Here is a 10,000-nt window from a genome sequence, read left to right as displayed (position 1 = left end):
CCACCAACCTGCAGTCTTTCATTTTTTCCTATCAGAGCAACGTGACACAGCAAACCACCTTAGTAACGTAGTCAGGTGTGTGCTGCAGGAGACAAGGGGGGGGTGGAGGAGGGAGTAAGGGAGCAGGTGCACTGAAGGGAGGGTTGACTGACGTGTAATGAGTGACGAGTGAGTGTGCGTGTGTGTGTGTGTGTGTGTGTGTCAGTGCAGTGAGTGTCAGACTGATAGAGAGTGATAGGACAGTATGTTAGACAAGGTGAAGAGTTTTAGAAAAGGGTTATGTTGCATCATGCTCTCTCTCTCTCTCTCTCTCTCTCTCTCTCTCTCTCTCTCTCTCTCTCTCTCTCTCTCTCTCTCTCTCGACGGATAGGCAAACAGATAGACGGAAAGAGAGAAAGAAAAGAAAGAAGGAAGAAATGGAAATAATGAATGTTTGTACTATTATTAAACTGGAAGAGATATGCAGACAGACAGACAGAAAGACCGAGAAAAACAGATAGAAAGAGAGAGAGGAAGAAAGACACAAAAAAGGAAGGAAGGAAGGAGAAATAGAGACAAGGCAACAACTGCATTTAACAAGTGATTTGAAAACGACAGACAGAGAGACAGACAGGAAGATAGAGAACAGAGAGAAAGAGAGATTTAGAGAGAGTGGAAGAAACAAACAAGGAATAATGGAAAAAAAGAAAGAGATGAAGAAGAGAGAGAGAGAGAAATAATAAAAAAAAACGGCATTAACAAACGACCAGAAAAAAAATAAATAAATAAAGTGTTCAGGGATTCGAGACAATGAAACCAACCTTTTACAATAAACAAACAACATGAAACTCAACCTATGCGACCTTCTAAGCATGTCCAGAAAGTCACAGAAGTACGATAATCCCCACACAAGGTACAAAACTCCAAGACACACCAAGAAAAAGATACTGAGATCCATTTGTCTGCTTCAGTTTGGCGATTCGAAGCAGTGACCGGCTGGCTTCGTGTCATCCCGGAGTTCCCGTCGCCAGTGCAGAGAGAGAAACGGTGAAGGAAGCACATAGCGTTAGATGTCTCCGCTGCAGGCATGGTGAGTCTATCTGGCAATTACTACTTGAATTTACAGGTATTGTGAAAGGAACTTAGTATTGTTTGTTGTTGTTGTTGTATCCATGATCCGCACAATGAAATGATTGGCTATGAAAACAATGAACTGAATTAATCTTATCCCAACTTAACCACAAGCCAAAAATATTTCAGATCACCGCTATTTTGAGGGACCGAGATAGCGGTGGCGGTGGAGGTGTTGGTGGTGTCACGTAATGGCAGCAGTGATACCCCCCCTTCCCCCTCACCGCCACCTTTCATGAAATGGCTGGAGGAACAAAGAAATGCGTCCTGGTATTACACGTAAGTTAATTCCGTGTGTGTATGGCTTGTTGGTAATGGACGTGAAAGGTGATTGGTTTTCGTGTGCAGTGGATCTTAAAACGATGAGTAGTGGGTATTAGCTGTCAAACCTCTGCCCCTCCCCTTCCCAGCCTCGTCCCGCGCGCACACAGGAGCGGCGGTAGCTGTCAAACCTCTGCCCCTTTCCCTCCCCGCCTCGTCCATCACGCACGCACACAAACAGTAGCGGAGGAAGCTGTCAGGTTTCTGTGCCCTTCTCCCGGAACGGAAAGTGTGAGAAGTAAAGAAGAACAATATAGAGGAAAATATGGGGTGAAAAGAATGAGGTGAAAGACAGCAATAGATAAAGCATTTCTCTGCAGCCTCGTCACGCATATAAACTAGCCGTGGTAGCCGTTTTCTTTGTCCCTCCCTTCTTCCCATCTTCTTATCTGCCATGCAAGTACTAGAGTTCTCCCTTCTGGTGCTGGCATTCGAATATTCTGCCACGTGTTTTATTTGCTGTGGTACCGAGTCCCTCTCATCACCACCACCTCGCATGGTTTGTTACGTGGAAGTTCAAAATTGGCGTGATTGTGGTTCAGTCTGAGGAAAGTGTTGGTTTATTTATTTATTTCATTTACTTATATTTTTAGATGAACGGCGCTTTGGGTGTGTCTAAGTCTTAGTGAAGGCGCATCATATCCCTACCTTTGGTTTCGTGCAGTGCAAGGTGTTCATAGTTGACGTATGAATGATTCGTTTCCCTGTTTAGTTATGGTGTAATGAGGACAGTGTTAGAATTTCAGATTGTTTTATAGACTGTTTTATAGACGAACGTCACTCTGATGGTCGTGATTGAAGGCATCTCATCACTGGCTCCATTTCGTGTAGTGCAATGTGCTCAAGGATATAGGCATTTGTGATTTATTTGTTAGTGAAGACAGTATTTTCTTGTTTTATAGATGGGTGAAGTTGCGGCGCTGATCACAACACTCCAGACAAGAAAAGACACTGGACAAACTGGTAACATGGTGAGTGAAAGCTTCTGTTGTTGCGGGTTGTGTTGTGCTGCGTGGCGAGTGAGCGATCATGCTGTGAAAATTATGTAAAGGTGTTGGTAATATAGACAGTGTATTTTGCAGGTACACGACCAAAGATCCCTGCTAGTGAATCTGCAGCCCGGCGTGTGATGGAGACCTCTGCTGGCTGGTTGAATGACTGGCTTGGAGGCGCGGGGCTGTGGACGCGACTGTCACGTGTTTCGTAATAACGTGAGTAGTATCTATCACTTATTCGAAAGGTATATTTATAGAAAAGGTAGTCGAAATTTTTTCCGTATGTTTGGTTTATACGTAAAGCACCTTGGGTTTTGTTTAGCCAGTTTTTTTTTTTTTTGTCTTAGTAATGTCTAAAAGTGAGTTTTATTTACTAAAACTATTTGGTCAGTGAAGGTAGGAGTAGTAGTGTCTAAAAGTGAGTTTTATTTACTAAAACTATTTGGTCAGTGAAGGTAGACTGACTCCTATCATTATTTTTGCAGGTGGACGGAGTGGCGGGGACCTGCCTAAACGGTAAGGGAAGATTGTGGTGGCTATTTAAGGCGCGTTCTGCAGTGATAGTAAGAAACTGGATTTTCACAGACTTCACCTGGTTTAGTTGCTTGTTCAGTCTAACTTATGACAACCTCCGTCAGCGAGTTCTATGTTAGCTTATTATATATTATATATTTGTTTCCAGATGGACGCATCCTTACTGCCGGCTGCTTCTCACTTATGACTTAGAAAAGTGAGGTACTGAACGAGAGACACTTCTTTCTTCCCGGGACATGGCAGCGGCGTTGAACGAAGATACTTACTCCCGGACTATTGTGCATATAGAATTAAGGTGCCTCTGGAGGTGAACTGCACCATCGATATAATTGAATGGCGTGTATATAACACAAAATAATAAAACACCACACTCGTACTCCTTATACAATAATAAAATGCCACTCCTGTCTGTTAAAACAAACGTGGCCTAAAGCGTAGATGCGGTTTGTTTGTACTTCGGTCCTCTTCTTCGCTCGGTAGTAGTAGTTCTTGCTGTCTTTCCCGGTCCTCTTCTCTCCTCACTCAAGTCTTCGTTTCTTCTTCGGTCATCTGTCCTCCCTCACCTAGTATTTTTCATCTGACACAAGCGGACGGCGTGACCAGCCCTGTGCGTGGAGGAGTGCCTTGTCCCGAGTAAGAGGAGCCCAACGTGACCTCACCCTCAGCGCCGCGTCGGGATCACTCCCCACGCCCACCACTTGTTAAGCCACATGGAACCGCTTACTCCGAGACCAACATTCCACGAGGTGAAAGGAAGGGGTGTGGTGAGCAGCATGTGACACGCCGCCCGCTCCAGACAGCCGAGATCTCCGCAGCTCGTTCGCCGTCCCAGGGAGGCACACCATCTGTTAAAAACACCAGAATTACCCGCTGTTCCATTTTAACTAGTTAATGAGCATTTATAGCTACACCTAACAAGCAAGCTATGTTTAACAGCTGAACACCACTTCACTCACGCAGTTAGTTCAAGTAGAGCCAGGTGAAGGAGTCGTTTACAAATGAATCTCAAGGGGGACGCTGGGTGATGCCACGCCCTCTCCCAGCAGTCACGTGGACGTCCACACAACCTCGAGAACTGAAGATAATCCAAATTAGGTAGTTACATTTGAAGCAACGGTGAACTCTAACAAGCACACAGTTACATCTGGCAGCGAATCAGTCAATTTGTCCTGCCCATCTATCACTGAACCACACACACTTGCATCAGATCCAAAGAAATTAATACATAGGCTAGCTAGATTAAAGGCACACCACAAAGTACTATAGTTAATCACATTCACAACGAAAAAAAAAAAAAAAAACGCCCAAACCGCGTCCCGTCACCCACCACAAACCACGCCACGCCACATTCACCACTCATTGCTACACATACATTCAACACTCACCGAAAAGATGCACACTGAAGCACGCCACTCTCGACCCTCATCCGCTGGCAGGCGTATGGAGCGGCGCAGTGACGTGGGGCAGAAGCAATGCGGGCCCTGTGTCCTCTCACGCCCGGAATCCGGACAATTTGGCCACGGACGATTTGGCCACGGGATGTCACCCTAGGACGTTTTGGCCACGGTGGGTAGGACATTTTGGCCACGGGAGAAAATACTAGGAATCTATTGCACTTAGTAGCTTGCTTATTAAGTAAAGGAAAAAATCTTTAGTCTGTTTTATTATCCAAAAAAGTTCTCTAATCTGTTCTGTTAGGTTAGGTTAGGTAATAAATACGAATATTAATAATAATTGTGAAAATATGTAAATAATACAAAATATAATATATATATTACAGTAAATATGTTTCATGGCCAAAACGTCCACCTTGGGAAGTTCCCGTGGCCAAAACGTCCTACGGTGACATCCCGTGGCCAAATTGTCCGTGGGCAAATCATCCGTGGCCAAATCGTCCTACACCCCTCACGCCCAGCTCATCTCGTCCCACCACAGGGCGCCTACAACTTCCGCGCTGCACCTCCACTACTTTCAAAAGGCTATATAGTTGAAGTTACGAGTTTTTAAGGGTCTTTTTACTTATGGTGACAGATTTACAAGATTTATACATTACTAAAAGGAGAAAGTCTTGAGAATCCAACTAATCTGTGGCCTTTGAAAGTGATCGTGGGTATTTCAGTAAACCTGCCACATTCCCGAGCTCAGAAACGCTTTGCTCTCACTGCGACTAATTTTCAAGGCCACCGAGATGCCAAACTGTTCTCAAAAGTATTTCTCCTGATAATGATGTAGATATATTGTTAATGTCACAAGAACCATAAAAAAAAAAAAAAAACACCCTTAAAACCCCTTGTAACCTCAAGTAGAGCCTTTGTAATGTAGTAGAGGTGCGGTGCAAAAGTGAAAATATGGCCATGTTGCATCCGAAAACATCCACCCAAGCCATAAAGAAGAGTGTATAGCAAGATGAACACCCGAGGAAGGCCTTAAACACCTTGGGCAGGGCTACACTCCCTTAGGAAAGCAATGAACACCTGGGGGAGAACTTACCGGTTACTCAGAACGCCCAGAAGAGTGCGTCTTCCCACGCCAGTCTCTGGAAGGGAACCGAGCCGGCGTCCCGGCCATCCTGCTTCCTCCTCTCTCTACCCGAGGTTCATTTGGCTCGAGTCTCATCTAAACTGCTTCACTTACAGCACCTCTACGATTCACCGCACATCTGTAAGTTTCTGTAGTGCGAAATCTTCCGCGAGAAGGATGTTATTTTGTAAGAGATCGATGTGAGTGTACGGGGATACTTGTCTTAGATGAAATAGATTCGCTTCCACTTACAAGGCGTGTATTCTGAAACGCTTTGGCCTTTCGATCACCACGACTGTTTTCCAAGGCCACAGAGATGATTAGCCGGGCTCATAAGAAAGTTTATCCTATTAATTATATAGAAATCGTGTTAATCTGTCACTAGAACCGTTAAAAAAAAATAAATAAAAACTTGCATCACTTAAATAGAGCCTTTTGAAAGCGGTGGAGGTGCGGCGCAGAAAGGTTTCAGAATGTGCTTGTTTACGTGGTCTGCTCGAATCTTGTGAAGTCACGCTCGTTCAGTTATAGTGATTAACACATGTATAGCTTACTACATTTCTACAAGTGAAATTTCATACCAAATTATACACAAATCTGCGAGAATCAAGGATGGAAGGGTATGGACTGAGTTTAATTGTTGTCTTACGTTGATAAGGAGGATAATGAAGAAAATAGCTCTTTCGGTCGGTAATCAAGACATCTACAGCTTATTACAGTTGAATAAGTGAAATTCCATATCAAATATACGCAAATCTGTGAGAATCAAGGATGGAAATGCATGGATTGATCTACGCAGTTGTTTTAGACTGATCAAGACTGAAGAATTGCTAGTTTCAGGAAGAAAAAAACACGAATTTCCTGAACTTGTGGTTATTCACGTACAAATGGTCTTATGAACATCACTGCCTCTCGTATCAGTCTAAATATGAACCTAACAACATGAACTGATTGCTTGTTGGAGTAATTCACAACATAATGACTGTAACTGCCGCACGTGAAGAATGAAGCTAAAATCATCCACATGAACTTCAGAACTTTTTACACAAACGCTCTGGGGTGTAGCAGGGAGGGCCACGAGACTCTTTCTACCAGAGGCTGACCAAAGAGTGTGGATGATGTGTGTGAATGTGAGTGCATAGTTCTTTATCTGGGCTACCCCGTGAGGGATTGCCAGCCTGGTACAGAGATAGATGGATAGATAGAATAAACTTATATGAAGATGCCATAATTTAGCAATACCTTTCTAAACCTCTTTTTGTCTCATCTTTATTAAGAAACCAAATAAAATCACAACTTGGGTACTTCAAAAATGAGATGAACATTTTATGAAGAAAAAATCACACAAAATTCTTGCATATTGTGAACCGTTAGGACCTCTGGAATAATTCTCTCTATCCCTGCCTCAGTAAAGAATATCTGGAGGTGGCCCAGGGCCCAGTAACATCACAAGAACGACCACAGTTCAGGAAAAGACTACCTTGTCATGCTCCTCATTCCCCAAATTCAACAAAACTATGGAAAGATTGCAGCAACAGAGCCACGTGTTGATTTGCCCTTCTGTCACACTTGGGATGGGTCAGATTAGGTCAGAGAGATAGGGGATGGTTAGAGATAGATAGATAAATGGATAGGTAGGTAGGAAGGTAAGTAGGTAGAAAGATAGATATAGATAAATGGATGGATAGATTGATAGACAGATACAGATAGGTATATATATATATATATATATATATATATATATATATATATATATATATATATATATATATATATATATATATATATATATATATATATATATATATAATTAGATATAGAGACAGGTACACACACACACACACACACACATAGGCAAATAAATATATTAAACAAATAAACAAATAGTGATAGAAGGATGGATGAATCAATAGACAGACAGACAGAAGACAAGTATAGCTGGAATGGCAAAATCTAAATGTGACTCCCCACACACACACCCCAAAAAAAAAAAAAAAAAAAAAAAAAAAAAAAAAAAAAAAAAAAAAAAAAAAAAAACTACATTACACTTGTGACATAGATTGTACCTCCCTGGAAACCACTCGTCTCAGAGAGCATTTGTGCAGAGAACAAGACACACAGGATACAACAATACACTGACAAAACTACACTGAACAAAGTATAAAAGATTGTTTACAACCTTTTAAGTCTTACATCTTGTCTAAAAATACATATATTTTTTTCAACACCTCACCCTTGTCTTCCTTCCCTCCCTCCATCTCAGCACTCTCAGTAACATGAAGATCAAAGTGGTGATTTAACACACATAGTTCTTGTTTCTTTCTACTCTATAGGATAACTAAGAACTAAGCAAGGAATGTAAAGGAATGCAGAGTTTAATCTTGTTCTTTGTGATAAACTAAAAGCTATGCAAGGAATGTCAAATGAAATATTGGGTTTTGTGATACAACTTGGAAACTTAGAGTGTGTGTGTATGTGCGTGTGTGTGTAAACATTATACATAAAATAGAAAACATAATAATTTGTTACTACATGTTAAACAATGTCCTCAATTCAATCCTGCAAAAATGTAAATAGTTAAACACAGTCTTTGCTCCTCCATCTGCCCTTGCATCATAACACAAGTCGAGGACAGATATTATTATAACTCAGCCCTAGAATATAAGGGAAGCCCAAACATCAGGTTAATGAGAGGCCTTGGGTGCCCCTTACAGCCCTGCAAAGACACTAAGTGGTGTGACACTCAACACCAAACTGATGTCTCTATTAAAGGTTTGATTTCAACTCCTTGCAAACACTGTTACTCTGTCAAAGCTGAGAACACTTCACACACATGATGGGTGGAAACAGGTAGGCATGTTTCCTACAGGGACTGCCACGCTTCCTGCATCAACCCTTATTTTCTTGTGTTCTTATATCACACACACACACACACACACACACACACACACACACACACACACACACACACACACTTAGCTCAACCACCATTGTATCAAGCTTGGTTTCAACTCCTTTCAACTGTTATTATGTCAAAATTGAGCGCGTGCACACACACACACACACACACACATTTAGCCCCACCACCACAGCATCAAGTTCCAGCAATAAAGTGAGTGCAGGAATATAAACATTTTAAATATACATCGGGTGACACAACACTGCAAATACATCACGGTGCATAAATATTGAATAAATAACATGAATTCCTTTCCTTCAAGACCGACTCAGCTGATGCATAACATTCAAGGTAATGAGAACAATTCAATATTCTGTACTCCAGTAATCATTAGGAGAGGATGAGTAGACCCATTTCTTTTTAATAATCAATTTTCAGTGTTATAAATGCATGATATCATATTTATTTCAGGACTTTGATCCACCGGCTATGCTTTAAATACTAAATGAATTGGCGTTAATTCTTCATCTGGCAGCAGCTGCGGGAAACACATTCTGATACAGTAATTCTTTTCCATTGAGAAACTAAATATTTCTTGTTTTCAACCTACATATTATTCTCTCTTCTCTAACAGAAAATAACTCCAATGTCACATTAATATAGAGGCAACTCTTCTATTCTCATCTATCAAACTAACTAAACATTTCTTTATCCAACCTACTTGCCTCTCTTCCTCTCTTCTCCCTCCATAGTCACATTGCTGCAGAAATATTGCTGGAATGTTACATAAAACATCCTCATTTCAGATTTATCCACTTATAACAAACTAATATAACTTTTCTTTGTCTCTAGTGGAAAACAAGATGGAATGTCAATGGTTAGGTCAGTATAAACACACTAAGGAATGTAGCACAAGGCACTGTAGCACAGACAGCACCCTTACTGTGTTGCTTCACTGAGAACACTTACATCTAACTAAATTTCTTTTTTTTACTATCTGGTGGAAAACAAAAGGGAATGTCACTAGTTAAGTCACTATACAGGAATGAAGCACAAAGAGCACCTTTCTTATGTTGCTTGGCTGAGAACCTGGAACCTTTATAGCATCATGGAAATGCTGAGAAACTGAACTACAGGAACCCACATGAGGCAACGAACTGAATGCCCGACAGGACACTAATGTTACCACGAGTCTGACATTGCCACACACACTGAGACTACTGTGGAAGTGAACTACAATAGCCACAGTAGGTATTGACCAGAGCTGACAGATAAATACCCTTCCCTTCCAGGCCTGTATCTGTCACACTGTGAAGGATCCTGTCAAGTCTTGCTATCAAACTGCGTTATATTCTACCTACAGTCAGCTAACTCTTTCACTGAGGTGTCAAATAGATAGACAGGGTTTTAAAGAGATCTGTCAGGTCTTGCTATCAAACTGCCTTGTATTCTACCTACTCCTGGCTAACTCTCACTGGGGTTATAACTGACAGATGAAGGATTAAAGGATTCTCTCATCAGAAGGGGGACAGTCTGGCACACACTCAGCAGTCAGGGAAGAAAACTACAACTATTTTATCCCCTGTGTGCTGTAGTAGGCGACTATAAGGGACGGAGTGAG

The 10,000-nt window shown here is 41.7% G+C and overlaps 1 protein-coding gene and 2 long non-coding RNA genes across 4 annotated transcripts in view; 1 reads left to right on the top strand and 2 right to left on the bottom strand.

The window, feature by feature from the left end:
• Positions 1-3,334, top strand: part of LOC135092338 (uncharacterized) — a 15,024-nt gene extending 11,690 nt beyond the window's left edge. The window contains exons 2-7 of one of the 2 annotated variants that reach the window (XR_010262818.1): positions 951-1,105; positions 1,240-1,389; positions 2,334-2,402; positions 2,514-2,642; positions 2,912-2,942; positions 3,109-3,334. This is a non-coding gene — a long non-coding RNA (uncharacterized LOC135092338). The remainder of the gene's footprint in view (positions 1-950; positions 1,106-1,239; positions 1,390-2,333; positions 2,403-2,513; positions 2,643-2,911; positions 2,943-3,108) is intronic. The other variant, XR_010262817.1, reaches the window with a different exon arrangement.
• On the bottom strand, positions 2,777-7,260 carry LOC135092339 (uncharacterized). Its single transcript, XR_010262819.1, has 3 exons — positions 5,451-7,260; positions 3,919-4,035; positions 2,777-3,805 (listed from the first exon to the last, which is right to left on the bottom strand). It is a non-coding gene; the product is annotated as an uncharacterized LOC135092339 (long non-coding RNA).
• Positions 7,261-7,837: 577 nt separating this feature from the next.
• LOC135092336 (glucose-6-phosphate 1-dehydrogenase-like) overlaps positions 7,838-10,000 on the bottom strand; it is a 13,287-nt gene continuing 11,124 nt past the window's right edge. Inside the window, exon 6 of the mRNA XM_063990793.1 lies at positions 7,838-10,000. This exon is cut by the window's right edge and continues 858 nt beyond it. The gene's annotated coding sequence lies outside the window, so the exon portion shown is untranslated.

The sequence above is a fragment of the Scylla paramamosain genome, chromosome 39 (genome assembly GCF_035594125.1).
Source record: "Scylla paramamosain isolate STU-SP2022 chromosome 39, ASM3559412v1, whole genome shotgun sequence".
Taxonomy (NCBI): domain Eukaryota; kingdom Metazoa; phylum Arthropoda; class Malacostraca; order Decapoda; family Portunidae; genus Scylla; species Scylla paramamosain.
This window is presented reverse-complemented; position numbering and strand designations above follow the sequence as displayed.